Source organism: Carettochelys insculpta, chromosome 15, assembly GCF_033958435.1.
Source record: "Carettochelys insculpta isolate YL-2023 chromosome 15, ASM3395843v1, whole genome shotgun sequence".
In the NCBI taxonomy this organism is placed as follows: Eukaryota; Metazoa; Chordata; order Testudines; family Carettochelyidae; genus Carettochelys; species Carettochelys insculpta.
In genome coordinates, this window is record NC_134151.1 from 12,877,190 (window position 1) to 12,897,175 (window position 19,986).

The 19,986-nt window shown below is 43.0% G+C and overlaps 1 long non-coding RNA gene across 1 annotated transcript; it reads left to right on the forward strand.

Annotated features, from left to right (window-relative positions):
- Nucleotides 1–17: 17 nt before the first annotated feature.
- LOC142021094 (uncharacterized) lies at nt 18–9,904 on the forward strand. The gene is made up of 3 exons (XR_012647593.1): nt 18–412; nt 2,540–2,668; nt 5,175–9,904. It is a non-coding gene; the product is annotated as an uncharacterized LOC142021094 (long non-coding RNA).
- The last annotated feature ends 10,082 nt before the right edge of the window (nt 9,905–19,986 follow it).

Sequence of the window (19,986 nt, forward strand, 5' to 3'; positions counted from 1 at the left end):
TAAGAGGGCGTGGCGCCTTCCCTTGCTCCCTGCGGACGCGCGGAGGGGGAACGCGCGCTAGAACCGCCCTTCTGTTACTCCCGGGTCGGGGTCAGCCGCAGCAAAGCCATCCGTGCTGCCCCTTCCCTGCCCGGGCTGCTGAGCCAGAGCTTGGCACCGGTGTGATGTTTGTACCGCAGTGTGCGCGCCGGGCCAGCTGCGGCGGGGGAGAGGGGAAAGCCTGAAGCCTCCCAGACGTCTAGGGCCTGATTGTGAGGCGGGTTCACCCTCCCGCTCTGGGATCCCAGGAGGCTGCTGAGCCCATGAAAGTGGATAGGTGGCAGCGTGTGCCTGGAACATTCACGTGGGCAAGACCATAGTGAAGTGACCAAGATTTTCGGGATCATGGAGATCCTTTCAACTAGAGAAACAAGTGAGTCTGTGCTCACGAAAGCTCATGCTCACAACTTTTCTGTTAGTCTGTAAGGTGCCACAGGACCCTTCGTTGCTGTTACAGATCCAGACTAACACGGCTACCCCTCCGATACTTAAGATTCATCTTGTGACACGATACATTCGTTGGGAGGAGAAGCAAAAATAGTTTGTGGTTGACTAATAGGCAGCAGAACCAATAGCCTGTGACGTAGGTGACCATTCTCACAGGTTCCGTAGAATATTCGAGTGAAAATAGATCACTTGAACAGTAATAGGTAACTGTTTTAGTCTGTATCTTCCCAAAAGTAAAACAGCAGTCATATAGCACTTTAAAGACTAACAAAATAATCTATTAGGTGATCAGCTTTATTGGGCAGACCGACTTCTCCATATCTGAAGAAGTGCATCTCCCCCATGAAAGCCCATCACCTAATAAATTATTTTGTTAGACTTTAAAGTGATAAATAGCTCGAAGTGCAGCCTTTCTTCACACAAACGTCCTGGAGAAACTATAATAAATAAATGTATAAAAATCATGAACAAGTATGTAACTTTGACTTGAAAAATGGTTATACGCTATCTTCAAAGATTTTAATGCAACCACAAAGTTAATAATTACAGCCCTGCTACTTATCTGTAACAAAGTGTGTTGGTGAAGTTTGTGTTCTTTCAGGGCATCTATTTTAATCACTCCATTTGAACTGATCCCAGTGGAAAATTGCTTGTGATTCAAGATCTCCCTTGTGTGTTTGCTGCAGACCCACAGGAATCCAATCACAAAGGCTATTAATTATTGAATATACTTTATCTGTGGTTTATTTATGTTATGAAGGCTGATATGTAACATCAATTGATTTGTTGTCTCCCCTCCAAGTACATGCTGCTTTGGACTGAAAAATGAAATGAGGGAAAAAAATCTTTTGTATTTATTTTATTGAACAAACATAAAGAAACATAGGGAAGCTAGTGAGAATCCTTGGTGCACAGAATGAATTGAGACTGGTTTTGCCCAGAGATCTTCCATTGTTCATCCTACTGGGGGAAAAGAGCCAGTTATAAAATAGACAAAATGAAGTCAGTGCTTTTTCTCAGAACAGTAAAATGTTCAAATAGTTCTCTATTCCACACATTAAATTAAAGAAACTGACACTGAATTAGTGAATAATAATTGTGGACTTACCATTTTGCTAACATTCTCCATTGTGCTTTATGCCAGTGATGACTCCGGTTTTTCTGGAAAAGAGGAAAAAAAGATTGGTATTTAAGAGTATGTACATGGTACTCATCCTGAAGAGTAAAAACTATTATAGGGATGCTATTAAATTAATTAGATTATCCAACTGTACAGTTTGACATAGTATATTCAAGAATGGAGATATACATAGCTTATAGAGCTGGAAGGGACCTTGCTAGGTCAGCACATACAGTCTACTGTACTCATAGCAGGACCTATCACCATCCCTGATAGGTGTTTTTTTTAATCTAACCTGCTCTAGGCCCTTGAAAGGCCCACCTCAAAGATTGAGCTTACCACTCTGTGTTTATGAGGCCAATGCTCTAACCATCAATATATCCCTCTCTGTTTTTATTATGTGTGTTTTACCATATGTTCCATATGAACCTCATTTTCTTAGTCAGCCACATCCACAGGCTGCCCATTCATACCATGGGATTTGTAGTCTGACTTTTCAATAAGAAACCAAGTCAGTCTATGAAAATGCATTCTACATCAACATTGTTGGGAGTTACACATTCATAACAACTGAAGAATATACTGTGTTCCCAAGAATGATAACTTGCAGGGAGAAATGGAAGAGAGTCTCAAGAAGTATGTAGGTGTATGCAATGCCACATACAGGTTTGCTTCAATCAGGGCCATCCTGTGGGTGGGTCAGATGCTGTGGATCTATGCCTCTCAGAACAGCTTGTTAATGTTTCTGAGAATGGAACACTTATTGTTTTTGGAGATGTCCATAAAGGTCTCAGCATTTTCTTCCTGTTTTGTTTAAATATCAAGTGAATATGTATGGATTGTTTGAGGAATTGGTTGTTTTAAAACAGTGGAACTAAAGTCTTGAGGATATGTTAGTTTTAAAAACTTATGTGTGACACTTTATTTCCATAGTCATTGCCAGGTGCCCAATACAAGTGTAAGAAGACTACAATGGTTCTGTGTGAACAGATTTTGTTCTGACGCTCTGATGAAATCTGGAGAGTTAATTCCAAGTCCAATCATCACCAGAGAAAAGCTCAGGTAGACCAATTCATATCTTTAAGTTTTCCACACTGGACTCCCCACAGGTGATGACAGACACCCACAAGCACTTGTGGTGCATTTTTTTTCCATAACCCACTGGTACAAAAACCCAGAATGCAATGGGGCAACAGACACTGTGGAATTGGTACCCACAATGCATTGCTGATGCAGTCGAATGTAGATGAGGCAATGGAGACATGCTATGTTGACTTTCTGGACATTTGCAGACACTCATCTTTGACTATAAACTCTAGTGGTAAAAGTCAACTCCAATAAATTTGACTTTATTTTGTAGTGTAGGTGTAGCCTATGCAAGGAGGAGAGAGACATCTACAAATGGCAACTTTACACCCACTTGTCTGTTGTCTCTGTGCAGCAACAGCACCACAACCACCAGTGTATTCTGTGCCCATAAAGGCATTGCCCTAGGACATAGTGTATATGTGGGCAGGGGAGACAGGGTATGATGAAAAGAATGTATGTGGGAGTGACAGGCTCTGGGCTGAACAAGTTATGTCACTATCTGATGTGACAATGAACTCTAAAATCTGGGGGAAAGATCTCAGCTGTTACAGATTAGTACAGACATCAGTAGAGTATTGCCGGTTTCCCAATGGAAGGGTTCAGTCCACTAAGAAATGATTGTCAGAGCTTTGTCCCACAGAAATTACATTCGTTCCTGCACAGGGTGCAGTGTAGAACAATAAATCTGATATCAGGGTATTCAGACAGATGACTGTAATCTGTTTGGAGAAAAGGTCGCTCAGAGATGACAAAAAAAGATGATTTCTAAAGAAGAAGAGTAATCTCGGTAGAAATAATAAAGTTGGGCAGGAGTGTTTTACCTACAGGTGAATAAGCAGCAACATGCATTACTGAATAAACAGTTCAAAGCACAGAATATTATAAGCATACAGGAAACACGTGATGTTTTTTTACAAAGGCTCTGTCATTATCCATTTTCTGTTAAGCATGCAGTGCTTGTTGGCCAGGTTTAAATTATCCCATTTGGTGGTCTGCTTTCTTACTCTGAATTCTGCCTCAGGCAGGCATTTGTAGTTTGAGGAATTTGTGAACAACTTAACTTGGACCTAAAGCATATCAAGAAGACACTGAGACCCATTTTCACAAAATTAGTTAGGTGCTTAAATGTAGGGTTACCATATTTGACCTTTTGAAAAAGAGGACACCCTGAGAGGGAGTGTATCTATATCCGTATCTGCCAATTCTTGTTGTGTTAGTGTACTGTTTATGCTTTAACACATTAATACAAAGTGAATTGATAGATACTGATTCAGATACACTTACCCTCAGAGGTATCCTCTTTTATTTATATTGTAACCCTATTAAATGCCAGTCTTGGGTTTAGGTACTTTAACTCCCAGTTCTACACTCCACTGCAGTCCACAAAATTACTACCGAACAGGTAGAAGGTAACTAAAATCTCTTGACACCTAAATTTTGAGGGAGAAATATCCCTATGTGCTTACGTTTCTGACTTTGAGCATGCACACTGCTGCCAAACCCCCAGAGTGATTCATAAACTGGAGAAGACAGCCATTCAACAGCCTACCTCGTGTGGGGCCCAATTCATTAACCACGGTCAAAGGCTGTCTTCATGAAATGATTCCTGTGGCTGTTTAGAGGGCTCGTGGCTCCCAGCCCTGCCGTTGCTGGGGTAGCTGTATGGCTGAGACCCACAGACATTTTAAACAGCTACAGGAATCCCAGATGTCAGCCAGGCAGCCTGGTATCAGTGGAGCCAGGAGCCGTTTAAATAGCACTGATGGCATTACAATATATGAGTAATCCAGAGATAAGAGACCTAGGAAATTAACATTTCCCTTTCTGAAGAAAATACTTAAATAGATGAACTGTTAGTAGCAGTTCCTACCAGTGATTTAACTCCATCAAAGAAAATATGCAAGTACTTACAAGATTTTTTCACAGAGCAAACATTCATGATTGTAAGTGTTGCCATCTGTTCCACAGACTGGTACATAGCTCCTTGGACAAACTACTATACTGGTTCCTTCAGGGTTTTTGTATTTACTGCAGTCAGGCTGCAAAATTAATAAGGTGACATTTTTGAATCTTCACTTGCCCTTTTGAAAAGAGAAAGGATGCACATGGAGTATGCTTTTCAACATTTCCAAACTCCAGTATGTGGTGAGAGAAAAGTAGTTCTTGTGTATTGGGAAGGAAAGAAAAATGCAGGAGGAGCAAGTCTGTGTTGTTTTTTTGTTTTTTTTTCTACAATTACAAGTCACTGCCTTAATGAGATTAATTGAGAAAAAACTGAAGACAGAGACTCAGAACTAAAATCTAAGAACCTCAGTGTGTGCCAATGTCAAGTCAGTTAAGTGTGGATAAAGCATATTTTTAATTAACAAGTATCATATAGAAAGGAAACTCTCTGATTGTTGCAAAAGACAGATTTTAAAATAAGGATTATATTTTAAAATGTTCCTCAAATTGTTTCTCATCTTTATATTTCTCACAGGTTGCATCTACACTAGCAAGTTCTTTCGAAAAAAACTGGGCCTTTCCCGAAAGAACCCGCTGAGCATCTACACACAAAATACGCTTTTTCGACCTGACATCAAAAGAACGCAACACTTTTTCCAGCAACCCTCTTCCTCTCCCAGATGAGGAAAAGCACCTTTGTCTGAAATATTCTTTTGGAAAAAAAGCGTGTAGATGCCCCGGCAGCCCTTTTTTCAAAAGAGCAGTCCTTATGGCACTGTATTTTTCAAACCCCAGCCCATTCTTTTGAGAGGCTGTGCGCATGCTCTCTATCAAAAGAGTGGATAGATTTTTTGATCCGCTTTTTTGTGTGTGGACGCACTCTTTCAAAAGAAAGTTTTTTTCAATGAGATCTTTTGGAAGAGCTTATTCTGAAAGATTGCTGTAGCCTGGACATAGCCACAGTGTAACAGAGGTTGTGTCATTTATAATAGTGTAGGAAAATCTTGTATGGATATCATCTGTCTGAATCTCAGCCATGTGCCCTCTCATTTAAATAGCAAAGGGATAGTTCTAATTTTTGGTGAAACCAGGTTTTTTTCATCATTTTAGAGGAGAAGATTTTCCCCAATACAGAGAACTTGGCCGCAATATGATTCCTAGACTGAGATACCAGGAAATTTACTATGGAAAGAACTGGACTAACCTGTCTCTCAGCTTGAGTGGTGACTCCTGAAAACAAAAATAAAACAGAAAAATATGAATATGGCTAGTGATCTGAGATGGTCTGAAGATGTCATTTGGTAGTAAACATGAACTTTCAAGGACCCCTTTTAAATATTTCCTCATGAATATTTAGCAGAATATGTACAAAATGTTGTTATAAAAATGTAAATAACTCCAAAAGATCAGTTACGTAAATGTTTTAAAATAATGTCCATCATTTCAGTGTCTAACAGAGGTATTATATTGCTATTTTCAAGGATGCAAATTGCAATGCACCCTTAACAATGGCTAAGCAAAGGTGCTTATGGAATAGGCAAGAAAGAATAAGACAAAATCTTTGAAAGAGATGAAGACAATTGTGTATAGAGAAATAGAATGTACTTTCTAACTCAGCAGATATCACCTAATATGACTAGCATTTATGGGTTGTATATTCATTTTATTACTTTTTTATTTCATATCACTGTTTTAGAATTTATGCTTTCTTAATGAGAAACAGTGAAACTAAGACATTCAACAGAATGAAACACAAAAGCCTTTAAAATATTGCAAAAATTATCTTAAATATAGCTGAATGTGAATGGTTGATTTGTTATATCTAAATATTTAAATATATGTAATTTCCTATCATCACATTTTCATCCCAAACAGTACTTGTAAGCATTACTAACAATGCCTAGCACGGTAGTGCTGCCTCCTGTAACCTGGAAAGCAACAGTCAAGTGGCACATGTCACACCATACAATGAAGGAAAGGAGAGTTTTGGACAAGACCTCTGGGAAAAACTCTGAATTGTAGGAAAAGTGTCACACTACACATAGATGGCAGGGATTTAGCCCAAACCTTTCAAATTTACTGGCCCAGTTTTCCGAGGTGCTGACCATTTGTAATTCCCACTGATTTCAATGGAATCTGGTCAGCATCTCTGAAAATCAGGCTAGCTATTTAGGGTTTATGGGTCTGACCTAAAATGGTCAGTAGCTGCAGTTCCTGTTGACTTTCTTTAGTGGAGTTTAGGGTGCACAGCACTTCTAAAAATCAAGGTCTTTAGAAACTTAAAGATGCAGATAGGTGCTTTTGAGAATCTCATTAGAAATCGATGAATCTGGTACTGTATACCTTACTTCAGGCACTCAATTTTCAAAATATTTACCTTCATTTTATCTTTAAGAAAACAAGTGAAAGCAACATTATCATTTACAATAAACTCTTTCATAGTCAGCAGCCCCGTGACCAGGAGGTTGCTGGATATTCAAATATTCTGGAAAATAGAGATGTGCACCTAGCAATGCATAACAAGATTAAAGAAAATTAAAGAAAAACAAGATTAGGTATTAAGAAACAAACAAAAATGTATGCAAAGTACATATTTATTTATTTACAAACAGCAGTAGTATTGTACAGTGTAAACATACTGGATTTGCTATACTTGTGAGTATTTACTTTCACCATACTGTACTTATGGAAAACATAACTAAAATTTACTTATGGTTAAAATGCTGATTATTTTGAGAGTTCCAGATGATAGCATGCCAGATATGAAAGAGTTCACTGTAATAGTCAACATTTCTGGAGGTATCAGTTGTAGGGTTTCATACATAAAGTGGAGTAAGGAGGGATACTCACTTAAAATGAAGCAGTACAATGCTAGAGAAAGGAACAGAAAGGCTCCTTTTATCTTCATTGTTAAGGTGGGTGTCTGGTCTGTGCTGATTCTGTTGGTGCTTTCCAGCACAGGTAACCTGTCAGTTAACTCCCTGACTGTGTTGACACACACACCCGTATATATATAGTTCTGTATATCTAGAGAAGCAATCAGATTTGTGACCTGGGTTAACAAATCACCTGCAAAGGTTGTTATTGACACAGTAATTTCTCTGTGGGCAGCTGCAGGCAGAGAATATTTATTTCAAAACATAATTTACAGAAAGCCTGAGGAAGGTTTGTGTTACATGGTGACTCAGCAAAGATTTACACTCAGTTATCTCCAGGTTACCTCCACAAAACTGGACCATTCTGCTACTGATCACATTTTTATCAATTATTCCATAGAATGGCTGGTGAAATCCAGTACCGGCTTATGTAGCCCATGATTTGGGCTTACATCAGAACATCATACTCAGCAGCATGGGTTTACAGTTAAGACACCTGCCAGTATCAAACGTTGACTTCTATCCAAAAAATGTTCATATTCCCTGATGGAACATAAGGTTGATACTTGGGTCTCCAGTCCTTTAAACTCATTGGCTGGCTGCTGTGGAGATCTGTGGATTCAGTGAATGTCACTTGTCCAGTTGTTCTGTGTATGAGAGTCTACGTGAAGCATTCACACTGTTTTGGGATAAGATGAAAATAAGTGATCACTTACTGAGGTAAGATCCCTCAGCAACTAATGAAAATGGATCAAGAGAATGAATTCAGAGAGAAACCCTGGGTAAAGTACTGATACTTGAGGATGCCATTGAAGGCCTGATGTAGTTAACACGTGTGACCATAGTATAATCATTATTGCGTATCTTGTATAAGATTAAGAAAATGTGCTTTGCAGTTTGCAAGCTTTACAATGCTTAACACCCTCAACTTCAATTTATGTCAGGATCTAACACTAAGTATAATGGAAAAACACACTGGGAGGATTAAAAAAAATTAGCTATGAATATTTTCTCCTTGTCAAGGTGTAGGCTGTATTGGTGCCCAGCCTGCTCCAGATAGAAACCACATTGTCGAAAATAATGTCCTGGCTGGATTGGGAGCTCTGCAAATGTTTTATTATAATGTTACGCTCTGGGGTAGGCTATTCAATGGGACTTGAACTGGGATTATTGGGTTTAAAACATGGATTGTTATTAGCTGAGCTAAACAGCCTTCCATGCCTGGCACCAGCTACAACAGATTCATCAATTGCTGTCGCTAGAGGCACAGAAAGAAGTTCAGGAGAAGAGGGGCGGGGAGTCAAGCAATTTTTTTTTCTTTACTTTCATAACTAATGCCCTAAGCCCAGACATGCCAGGGCTATGAACTGTCAAACTTGGAGTTGCTGGGTTTCAGCCTTGGCACAAACAATATACCAGCAAGAAGGCCCAAACACCAGACTTTATGGTGTGGAGTAGAAAAGCCTCTAGCTGTGATTATACACAGGCTAAACACAGTGTAAGCAACTGTAAATTAGACTACGCAGCGAGCAGCTTCACTCAGTAAGCACACTATCTGCATGCTGGTGTCATGTCCCATGTCTGCACTAGAGTTCTGTTGGGGCGGGGGAGTGGGGTAGATGGTTCACTGTGTCACACTATGCTTGCTTTCACAGGGTGCTGCAAGACAAATTATCCACCCACTCTGGGGATTGTGGCTGGAAATGGTCTAGGCTTGGGAAATTCATTCCTGCTGGGGCCTGTGGTAATGTGACAGTGGCGAAGGTATGAATTTTACTTGGGAGCAACAACTATTATTCCTACTGATGCAGTGTTTCTCTGGTGTGCTTCTGCAAAAGCTGATGCCAAGAGGTAGTAGTGAGCTTTCCGGGATGACTTTTAGCCTGGAGAAGACAGAGCCTTGCAGTCATAAGTAGAAGCACAACAACAGATTCAGACCAAGTAGACATGGAGTTTTGGACTGAACGAATACTTCATTTCCTCATAGATTCTCTGCGAACATGTGGACCGCTGCTTCTGGACCAGGACTGCAAGGGCACAGTGATGGACTACGTTATTCTGAAAACATGGGATGACCACTAGAGCCCAGGATTTTCCCTGTCTATAGAACTGTTGACAATCAGTTCTGGCTTTACAAACATGTGGATGGTGCAGCTGCCCTTGGAAGTTCGTAAGAGAATTAATGCTATTCTGGAGTCTAGATTTATAAAACTTGGAAAGACCCCTGACATAATTGTGGTATTTGTGTGAATGGGTTCTTGAACTGTGCTGATGTGATTGGCAGCTTGCATATGTGCACATTGTCTGAATGCCATTTCATGCTAGTGAGTATCTTAATGGGAGTGTAGGACACCATCATCACACAGGCTCTTCTGGGCACTGTAGCACATTCACAGACACAGTCTCATGCTATAGAAAAACACTCCTCTGAACCAAGAAACTCTGACCTCGAGGTATCAGCATCTGGCCATCCTTGGCAGAACATCTCCTTTGAACAGTAAAAAACAGCAGTGGGGGAGCTGATAGAGTCAGCTGAAAAAATAAATCTGTTTGTTGCTTTGTTGCTGTGCTATAGAAATTAAATCCTATAATGTGCTGATAGAACAGTTGCAGCACTAGGTGGCACCAGTGTAGCACACATATTTATTTTTCCTGAGTGCAGCTACAGCTAGCATCTGAATATAAGGAAGAGACTGCTTGTGTGGAAAGACATAGGGTGAAAAACAAACTTTGCTTGCCAAATAAGATTTGCATGTCTTGCTCCTTGGCAGGAATTAAGGGTAACTAATATGTGAGAATGAGGGTGTGTCTACACTAGCTGGCTACTTTGAAGTAGCTGGCACAACGTCGAAATAGCACGCGTGACGTCTACGCGCGCCGTGTGCTATTTTGATGTTGAAATCAACGTTAGGTGACGAGACATTGAAATCGCTATTTCCATCTGAAGACTGGAATAGCACCCTACCTCGACGTTCATCGTTGAAGTAGGGCATGTGTAGACAATCCACGTCCCGCTACTTCGAAATAGTGGGGTCCTCCATGGCGGCCATCAGCTGAGGGGTTGAGAGATGCTCTGTCCAACCCCTGCGGAGCTCTATGGTCACCGCGTGCAGCAGCCCTTAGCCCAGGGCTTCTGGCTGCTGCTGCTGCAGCTGGGGGGTCCATGCTGCATGCACAGGGTCTGCAACCAGTTGTTGGCTCTGTGGATCTTGTGCTGTGCAGGCTGAGTGTGTCTGGGAGGGGCCCTTTAAGGGAGCAGCTTGGGGCTTTGCTGGCCTCTTATTTCGACAGGGAGCACTTGTGTGCATGGATGCTCCTCATTTCCTTCCGGGGCGGCTCCTTTCGACATCCTCCGTTGCTACTTTGACGTTGAATGTTGATGGCACCAGCCCTGGAGGACGTGTAGACGATACGTGTCGAAGTAGCCTATTTCAATGTTCTTATGTCAAAATAGGCTACTTCGATGTAGTGTGCTAGTGTAGACATAGCCTGAGAGTCTAAAAGAAACCCACCCAAAGTTCCCTTTTTTATTAATTATATGTTGTGACTTCCTGTTACATAGAAGAAATCTAGAGAATCTAAAGAAGGAAAAAGCTGCTTGGCTGATCGTAAATGAGACTGTCATGTGAGGGGTTACTACCATTAAAGAGGGATAAAACCGCCTGAACTTTGCATGGGGCAAAATCTAGGATATTTTCTGCATAGTTTGTAGAATCTTGATTTTTCTGAACAATTGTTACCCAGAATTCCACATATCCCAAAGTCTGTTAATAGCTAATGCTGTAAATAATCCACAACTTCGATTATCAAAATTTACTCAAGACCTCCTATGAGATTAGGAGAATTGAAGTTGCATAGTATTATGTATTCAACTAGTCCCACATCTCCCTTCCCTCACTAGAGTTGTTTCTGTGCAGGAATCCCTCAGCAGCCATAAAGGCATACGAGCATCATGGAAACTAGGCATTACCTCTTTTGGACTATGTCTATGAGAAAAGCATCTGTCGACAGAAGTGACTCAGAAAGGATTTACCACCAAACCTTCTGTTGACAGATTGTTTCTTCACATAAAAACAGATTGAAAGAACAATCCGCTCTGTTGACAGACAGCAGCCAGACTGCCCAAATCTCTCTGGACAGAACAGCCAACCAGCAATTCTGCAAAGAGGGCTGCCTGGTGAATTGGAAGCGCAGTCTGTCAACAAAATGGCCCCAGAGCATCTACACTGCTGTTTTATGGACAGAACACTGTTGAGAGAGGTGTTATACCTGAATGAGGAGAGGTATAATGCTGCTGGCAGATGTGCTGAGTTTTGTTGACAGACAGTCAATGAACTGTATTTTGCATGCAGACACTTCATAGTTTTTCCTGACCAAGCCCAGTTTTGCCAGGAAAAGCCCCTTGTACAGATGTAATCTTGATATTTTCCTGACATCATTCATTTCCAAATCACTTCTGCAGCAATTTAAAGCAAATACCATATAAAGTAGATTCAAAAGGCTAAAAACTCCTGAATTCTATTACTATTATGTTGGGGGAAAAAAAGATTTTTGATGAGTTCTGTTGGGACAGAACAGGAAAGCATCTTGTTAAGATTTTAATCTTGGGTCTTTAGATGTTTGCATAAGATATGTCTAACTTTTCTCTTGGATTATGAAAATGTACCTCTTAGCAGCTGCAATGTACACTTCACTTATAAAGATAGCTGGCAAGTTAATTTAGATGACTAACGTTGCATGTATCTCACAGGCACAACTTTCATTATCAGAAATCCATTCATGCCTTGAAAGCATTTACCCAACATGAATGGACTAATGAAATCATGACAGCCGTCTGTATAGCTGTCTAAGAGGGTGGAGGGAGGGAAAGGTGACTGTATAGGAGCAGCCTGGATTAATATTTAAATTTAATCAGCAGCTCCCTGAATTGATTCCAGAGGAAGATTAATATTAACTTAGGTCCTCCACTGTGTGTGTGTCCTGTGGACTTTCCCCTAGGAATTCAATCATTTGGCACATTTATTATCAAACAGAGGTTTTAAATTTTGCATTGTTCGTTTTATAGAGCTGAAGATAAAAGTGTTTATTTATGATTTCCTCAAGGAATCCCATAATGTTTTGTGTGGATACAAGAACAAAGACAAAAATTTCTGCTGAATTTCTTTATTAAAGCACCAATTCAACATGGCAATGCTATCTGGAATACTGGATGGACAGGACAAATGACTACTAGATCTTTTCATAAAGATATCAGAAGAATTTATCATTATACTGACCATAATTTTATGCCAATTCTTCCATTAGTTGATCTAGGCAGAGAAAGAGAGACAATATTTGGAGCTGTTAGGGTGATGCGTAACTTATAAAAGCCTAGTTAGAAGAGGGAAGAATGGAGATAACTATCTTAATGCAACAGTCTTACATGAGCAACTTCTCCAAAATGCCTTCTAATCTAAACATTATGTATTTGATTCAGATTTCACAAGATAAACTCCCAGAGAGTCCTTCATTCTTCCATCGTAGATGAATTCAGTTTCACCCATAGTTTACTGTGTGTAGGTCTCTCAGAAGCAGAAGATGGTCCTGCTAACTCTTTATCCACATTTAAGCTTTTATGACAGTTTTTGTGAATGTAAGGTTTTACATGTTTCCTTACTAGGTATTTTCCATCCCCACTAATTGCTGGTTAGTTTGCTGTGTGCAAATTCATTGCTGTTCTCCACCCAAGTGATGACTAAGAAACTGGGGTAATGTGTACGTCTTATCATTTGTAAAGTCTTGGGGTGGAAAAAGAATATATTATTGTAAATATATGTGAGGATTTACCTTTTGGTCAGATTCTCCTTCATGCTTTATGCCAGTGTTGGCTCTCATTTTCCTTGAGAGGAGAAAATTTAAGCATAATGTGTATTTCTTCAAAATAAAATAACTCATGCAGTCACATGTAAAAAAATAAAGGAAATGGACTGTGTAGTACAAGACATTTGACCAAGACAAACATATTCATATTAACCTTCTCTGATCTATACAGTGAATCAGTTATCTGGTATGTGTTGCCCATTTTTCCAGGTTGAGAACCATCATATTCTTGCTCCTTGGAATCTGCAGAACAGGTTTGACCATCAGATGGATTCTGGATTCCCTAGTCCGATCTTCCAGTTATAACTCTCCCCTGTGTTTATAGAAAAGGCATTAAACAGTATTTTGTCCAATTAATACCTGGTGTCCTAATATCATCATAACTGGGAACTGCCTTCTTACATTACCTGCACCACATGTGCAATGACTTTTGCACAAGACATCTTGGTAAGTTTAGACACCTTGCTGAACAAAAATTACATTTGTTGCTGTACGTGGTACCGTCTGTGCCACAGATACATCTGTAAATCATTGCACTGGCAAAGTGTTTACCCCTTTTATGGTTTTGGGTACTGACTGCAGTCATCCTGCAAAAGTAGTTATATAACGTTCTAAACATATTTATTGTTTTGAGTAATACATCATCTGTTGTAAAGCGAATCTGTTCGCCTATTCTTTGAGGAATAGATCTTCTCTAGGAAGTAGGTAAATTGATCTTCGTTTTACACAGCAGGAAAGAAAGTCAAAGTAGGCCAGATTCTGAATTCCCATTTTTCTGCATCCGTACCTGTTGCTTTGGCAAAATAGTGAGCTCAGAAAACTGAGATCAAATTAAAAAGTCTCTTTAAATCTCTTTATTGCTGCCAGTGTGGCATAAACAGACCATGTTCTGACATTTAATTCAGGCTACAGAGATTAAAAGTCCTTCCCACAGTGGAGAAGGTTGTGGAGAAAATTTTATCTAGGAGTACTCTGAGAGGGTCTTTAGCTTCTTTTATAAACTGACTATTTAATGAAGAAGAATCAGGGCCAAAGAGATTACAAGGCCCTTCTGAGGTCATGCAGAAAATTAGTGACAGAAATAGAAATAGAACACAAATTTCATTTCTCCCATACTGCCAAGGGCCACACTTCTTCCAACCAATCTCTTTGACGTAAAATAATAAAAATTTCCGAATCATAATGGTTTCCAGGCACGACCGTATTCACTGCCAGAAGAAACAGTGTCTGGGCAGAATACATTTTGTTATGTGCATCAAGGCATTGCAGATGTGTACTACCGATAGAAACATATGCTGCCAGCTGTAGGTAGTTGTGGGCACTCTGATAATCAGCTGGTCAGCACCTGAATATCTCCGAGGCAGCCACCCAGGTGCTCCGCTTACGAGAAGCACTGGACTCTTTCCTCTACTTAGTGATAAGACCCAAAAACTTCAGAGTGGTCCAAGCAGGAGAGTGTCTGATGCAATAACCAGCCATGGTCAACTGGGAAGATGCCATGAGAGCACTCCATGCTGAGCCAGCCAGCAGGAAATGGAATTTAATGCTCCAGGGGCATTGCAAAAGGAAGGGGTGGATTGCTGCGTACCTGGCTCCCGGGCAGCAGAATTCAAAGCACTTCCCAGTGTGGCTAATTGAGCATTGTGGGAAACATCCTGAAGTTCAATAAAGGAAAGAAAAGAAAAAAGAAAAGCCCGCACACTGTCTGACTGTCAATAGTAAAGGGAGAGGGGAGAAGGAAGTCCCTCATGGAGGGAGAATTTTTTTTGTTGCCAGAACTGTGTGGTTTTTTTGTGAATTTTGTCACATGGCAAAGTGAACGCTATCAGAGTTTTGTCCCCAAAAGCGGGTTTGGCACCAAAACTTGGTTGTGTAGACATGCCCTTTCTATTCAGGGAGTTGGTTTTCTGCCTGTGACTCAGTTTGACACACACTTATGCCCAAAGCTGACTTCAGGAATAGAAAGCATGAGACAAATAAATAAGTTGTCTCCCAAGATGGGACACGGAAATGCTGCAATCAGTGTCCACAATTAAATGATAATAGAATTATTTATGAAGGCAAATGTCCCAACTCAGTTTGGAGACCTTTTAAAAGTCAGAACCATCTTTCAAAAAAGAAATCAGACTCTTTTGAACAATAAACATTCCATAGCACTAGTTTAAAATAATCAAAACTTCTCCAAGGGTTAGCAGTATCAGCCACAGAGTTGGGTAAGGTCGCAAGAATGGTTACTTACATCAGAAGGAGAAGAAAAGGTCCGAGGAGAGGAGCACAGAGCCATCTGTCATCTTTGTGACAGTTTAGTCTGGGCATAGTTTTTTCTGCTCTGCTCAACAGATAATCTCTCACAGTCCACCCCACAGATTAAGCTGTCAAGTATGTAAACATACACAAGAAGTCAGATTCTCCACTTCGTTCATGAGGGACTTTCTAATTTGTCACTGACAATGAAACACAGACAAGGCTATTTACGATGTCTCAGAGGAATGCTTCTTTCTCATCCAAGTTCCCTGAACACTGCATCAAATGTATGATGCCTGGAGTAATATGTTTAAAAAACAGGCATTAACAATAGTCATTACTAGACTCTTTCCCTCAATGGACACATTTGTTACGTTGAATCCAAATGGAGGACAGTATACCCAAAATATATCAGCCAGTATCAGCTCTGCCTGTACAGCACACTGAGGCTATGTCTACACCAGAGAGTTCATCGACAAAACTTGCGGCACGTCCACACTACAAATGCATTCGGTCAACAGGAAATCGACACTTCCATTGATCACGTTCTGCCATTCTCCCAGGAGGCAGATATTCTCAGCCTGTGGGCCGATGAGGAGACACTTTCGAATCCCTCTGCAAAGACACGCAACGCCCCTGCTTATGTCCAGCTGGCCACAGCCTTGGCACAATGGGGCCACCCCGCCCTCATGATGGAGCAGGTGCCAAAGTAAAAGAGCTCCTGCAGGGGTCTGCCTGGGCCTGGGATGCCGGTCAGAGGTCAGGGGCAGGATTCACCACTGATCCATATTATACAGAGCTCCTCCACCTCCTGAGGGGTGACAACACCTCCCCTGTGCATGCCCCTGTAGACACTGCCAAAGAAGGTCACTCCCTCTACCCCTCCCACAGACAGAGTCAGAGGAGGAGAAGGAGCACCCCGGGACCCAACCCAAGCCAGAGGCAGACATGGGGTCTGAGGTCAGAGAAAGCACATCGGGAATCTCCCTGGACTTGGGCACCTCCAGCCAGGCCACCTCCCAGGCAACCCCAGACCTGTTCAAGAGATCCTCCAGTAAGTACCTTGTGTGTCACACACCCCAGTGTGTAGAGGGCAGATGCAGACGGGGTATGCTGCAAGGTTTGCTGGGCGAGCTTGGGCGGGACTTCGTGCTGCAGTCCTTGCACATGGTTCCATGTGCAAGGCAGCATGTCCCACCTGGACCCAGCAGACAGCCACAGGGCATGGGTGCAAGCCCACTGCCAGCCTCACAGTAGGCAGGACAAGCCTCAGGCCCCAGGGGAGTGGCAGCCCACCAGCCCCTCACACAGCTGGAAGTGGGCCAGCCACAGAGGTGTTGGCCTGACACAAGAAACACTGGAATGCAACTCCTGGCACGTGGGCATGCCTGCAGGTGAGAGGCAGTACCTGCTCCTGCAGACAGCACTGCAAGCCACACACGTGTGTGGTAGCCCTGGGGAGGGCCATCTGTGGCTGGTCCACCCACCACCCATGCAGGGACCCCTCTGTTGCCAGACACCCCCCTTAGCCGCTAGCCAGTCAAGCGGGTGAGGGCCCACAATGATCAGCCCAGTCCCCTAGTCACCACAGACTCCTGGTACAGAAGGGCCCACCATGCAGGGCACACGTGCCTGTGCTCCTGGGACATCCCCATTGCTTGGCCTGCTGGGTGGTGGCTGCTGCTTACAGTGGGGGGCAGGGCCTTAGGGGCTGTGTTGCATGAATGACTCACCATCTCTCCTCCTTGTCTTCCTTACAGCTTCAACATCCGAGGTCTAGGCCAGCCTCACCTCCCTGCCAGGGCCAGCCAGCCCCACCCTGGAACTGGAGTGAGGCAGCCCAGAGCTGGTACCAGCATGAGCCGGCACCCCACAAGGGTGGGCCTGCAGCCAGAGAGGCCATCGTCAGCCAGACAAGGACATCCAGAGGGCCCACACTGCTGCCCACTGGAGGCTAACTGACCTCCTGGAGCAGTGACTGTGGGGCAACGGGGAGTGGTGGGCATGGGAATGGGAGTGCTGGACGCGGGCCTGGGACCAACTGACATCCTATTTTGATGCTGCCACCGGCACCTGGTGGGACCCATTGGCCCAGGCAGCCAAGGGTGCTGCCCCTGTTCCCCCACCCCACCCCCCCGCCTCTGCCCCACCACCCCTGCCCCTGCCCCTGCTTGCCATCCTTCCAGAAATGCTGCACCTGCTGCAGTTGGCTATGGCTGTGAGCACCCTGCTGCTCTCCAGACATCCTGAGCTCCCTGCCAAGCCCAACCCCACCACAGCCCCACCGCCTCTCTATCTCCCCATGCTCCCAGCCCCAACCCAGCCCCAGTGAGGACCTCAAACCCATGGTGGGAGGGGATCCCAAGGATGATGCCGCTCAAGATCCCACTTGCCTACCTTGTCGTTGCCCCTACCCCCTTCTTGGACTGATACCCCCCACTCCCTATTTGAAGCCCCTCCAACTGTATATAGCAACGAAGGGTCCTGTGGCACCTTATAGACTAACAGAAAAGTTTTGAGCATGAGCTTTTGTGAGCACAGGTGCATCTGTGATGAGTGATCTGTGATGAGATGCACCTGATGAAGTGAGTCTGTGCTCATGAAAGCTCATGCTCAAAACTTTTCTGTTAGTCTATAAGGTGCCACAGGACCCTTCGTTGCTGTTACAGATCCAGACTAACACGGCTACCCCTCCGATACTCAACTGTATATAGTTACCTGTTCTTGCACATCGCAAGTAGTTTTTTATCACAACATTTATTTTGCACACATTTTTCTATGTTAAAGTAAAAAAGATATTCAACCACCACTCCCGCATCCCTCTTTATTGGGAGGGGGCAAAGGGAAGGGTCACGGTGGAGATGAGGTAGGGCTGCGGACCTAAGGTCATTGGGGGTCATGGGAGAAGCTCTCCCTTAAGGCCTCCCAAATCCACAGCCTGCCCCTATATGCTTGGTGGATTGGAGCTTCACCTGGCTGTTTGTAGGTGTGTCTGACATCAGCCCCCAATCCCAGGAGGAAGACTTCTCCCTACCCCTCCACAATGTTGTGGAGAGCACAGCATGTTGGGTGTCATGTCACAACTTGAGGGACTTCCTGCTCCTCCATGTCCAGCTGGGTGAAGAGGCACCTGAAGAGTGCCTTCAGGAGGCCAAAGGCACACTTGGTCTTCATGTGTGCCTGGCTGAGCCAGGCATTAAACTGTTCCTGGCTCAAGTCCAGGTGCCTGGGCTGATGTAGGGCTTTATAAGCCAGGGCATGAAGAGGTAGGCAGTGTCCCCCACAATACACAATGGCATGTTCATGTCTCCAAACACCAGCTCCTGGGAGGCGATGTAAGTGCATGCCTCCATCCTCCAGCACAGGTTGGAGTTGTGAAACACCCTGCTGCTCTAGGTTAACAGAGTGCATTGACAGAGCAATCCACTTAGCTGTCTGACTGCAATCCATTGACAGAAGTTTTGTCAGAAGATCTCTTCTGACAGTAACATCTGTCGACAGATCACTGTGTTATAGATATAGCCTCCGGCAGAGGGGGTATAACTAGCTCACTGTATCCAGAACACCCCCACATGGCAGGAACAGGGCCCTAGGATAGCCCCGCCTTTGTTTCCTTCCAAATGGGTTACCTGTGAGTCCACCAAATTTTCAATATAGGCCTAAGAGTCCACCACCAAGGGTCACATTAACAAAAAATTCCACACTGAGGAGCCAGAACAATCTTTATGCAGCTTCTCTGGTTCCCATTCCTCTTCAGGAACCTTGGCCCCATGGCTGTATTCCAAGAGCCTTTCCTTATTCAAAGGCTACTACAGACATTAACTTCCATTCTTTCTCTCCTTCCTTATTATAGGCATGCTACACCTTCTTCTTATAATCTCAGGCTTTACACCACCCCTCATTAGGCCTAATGTGGGCACAACTGCTTAGTCACAAGGAGGACAAGACTCAATTTTCTTGAAGGCTCAGTCACCTTATGACAAGGAGCTTATAATTTAGCAAATTCTATTGTACTGAATGGTAGTTAGGCATGCGTACAATTAGGACAGCATGGCTTGAAGAGTTCCCATGGCTACTGCATTAAAACCACTTTCCAGTTCTTGCACTGAGACACACTCATGGCTTTTGGAAAGTAAATGTGGTGCCCTTCAGCTGTGTGTTCACAGTTCAGTATTCTTACCATATGTTGTTCCCCTTAGATGGATAATGATCACTTAGGCCAGATTATGTCTGGATATTATTCTGCTATGTAGAGAGTAAAGCGCACTGGGAGCATTCTGCATTGGACCCAACTGTTATTGCTTCACTCATCTGTCAATTTTTTCTGACATCCGATCAGACCTTTTCTTCAGCTATTGCTATAGGGGT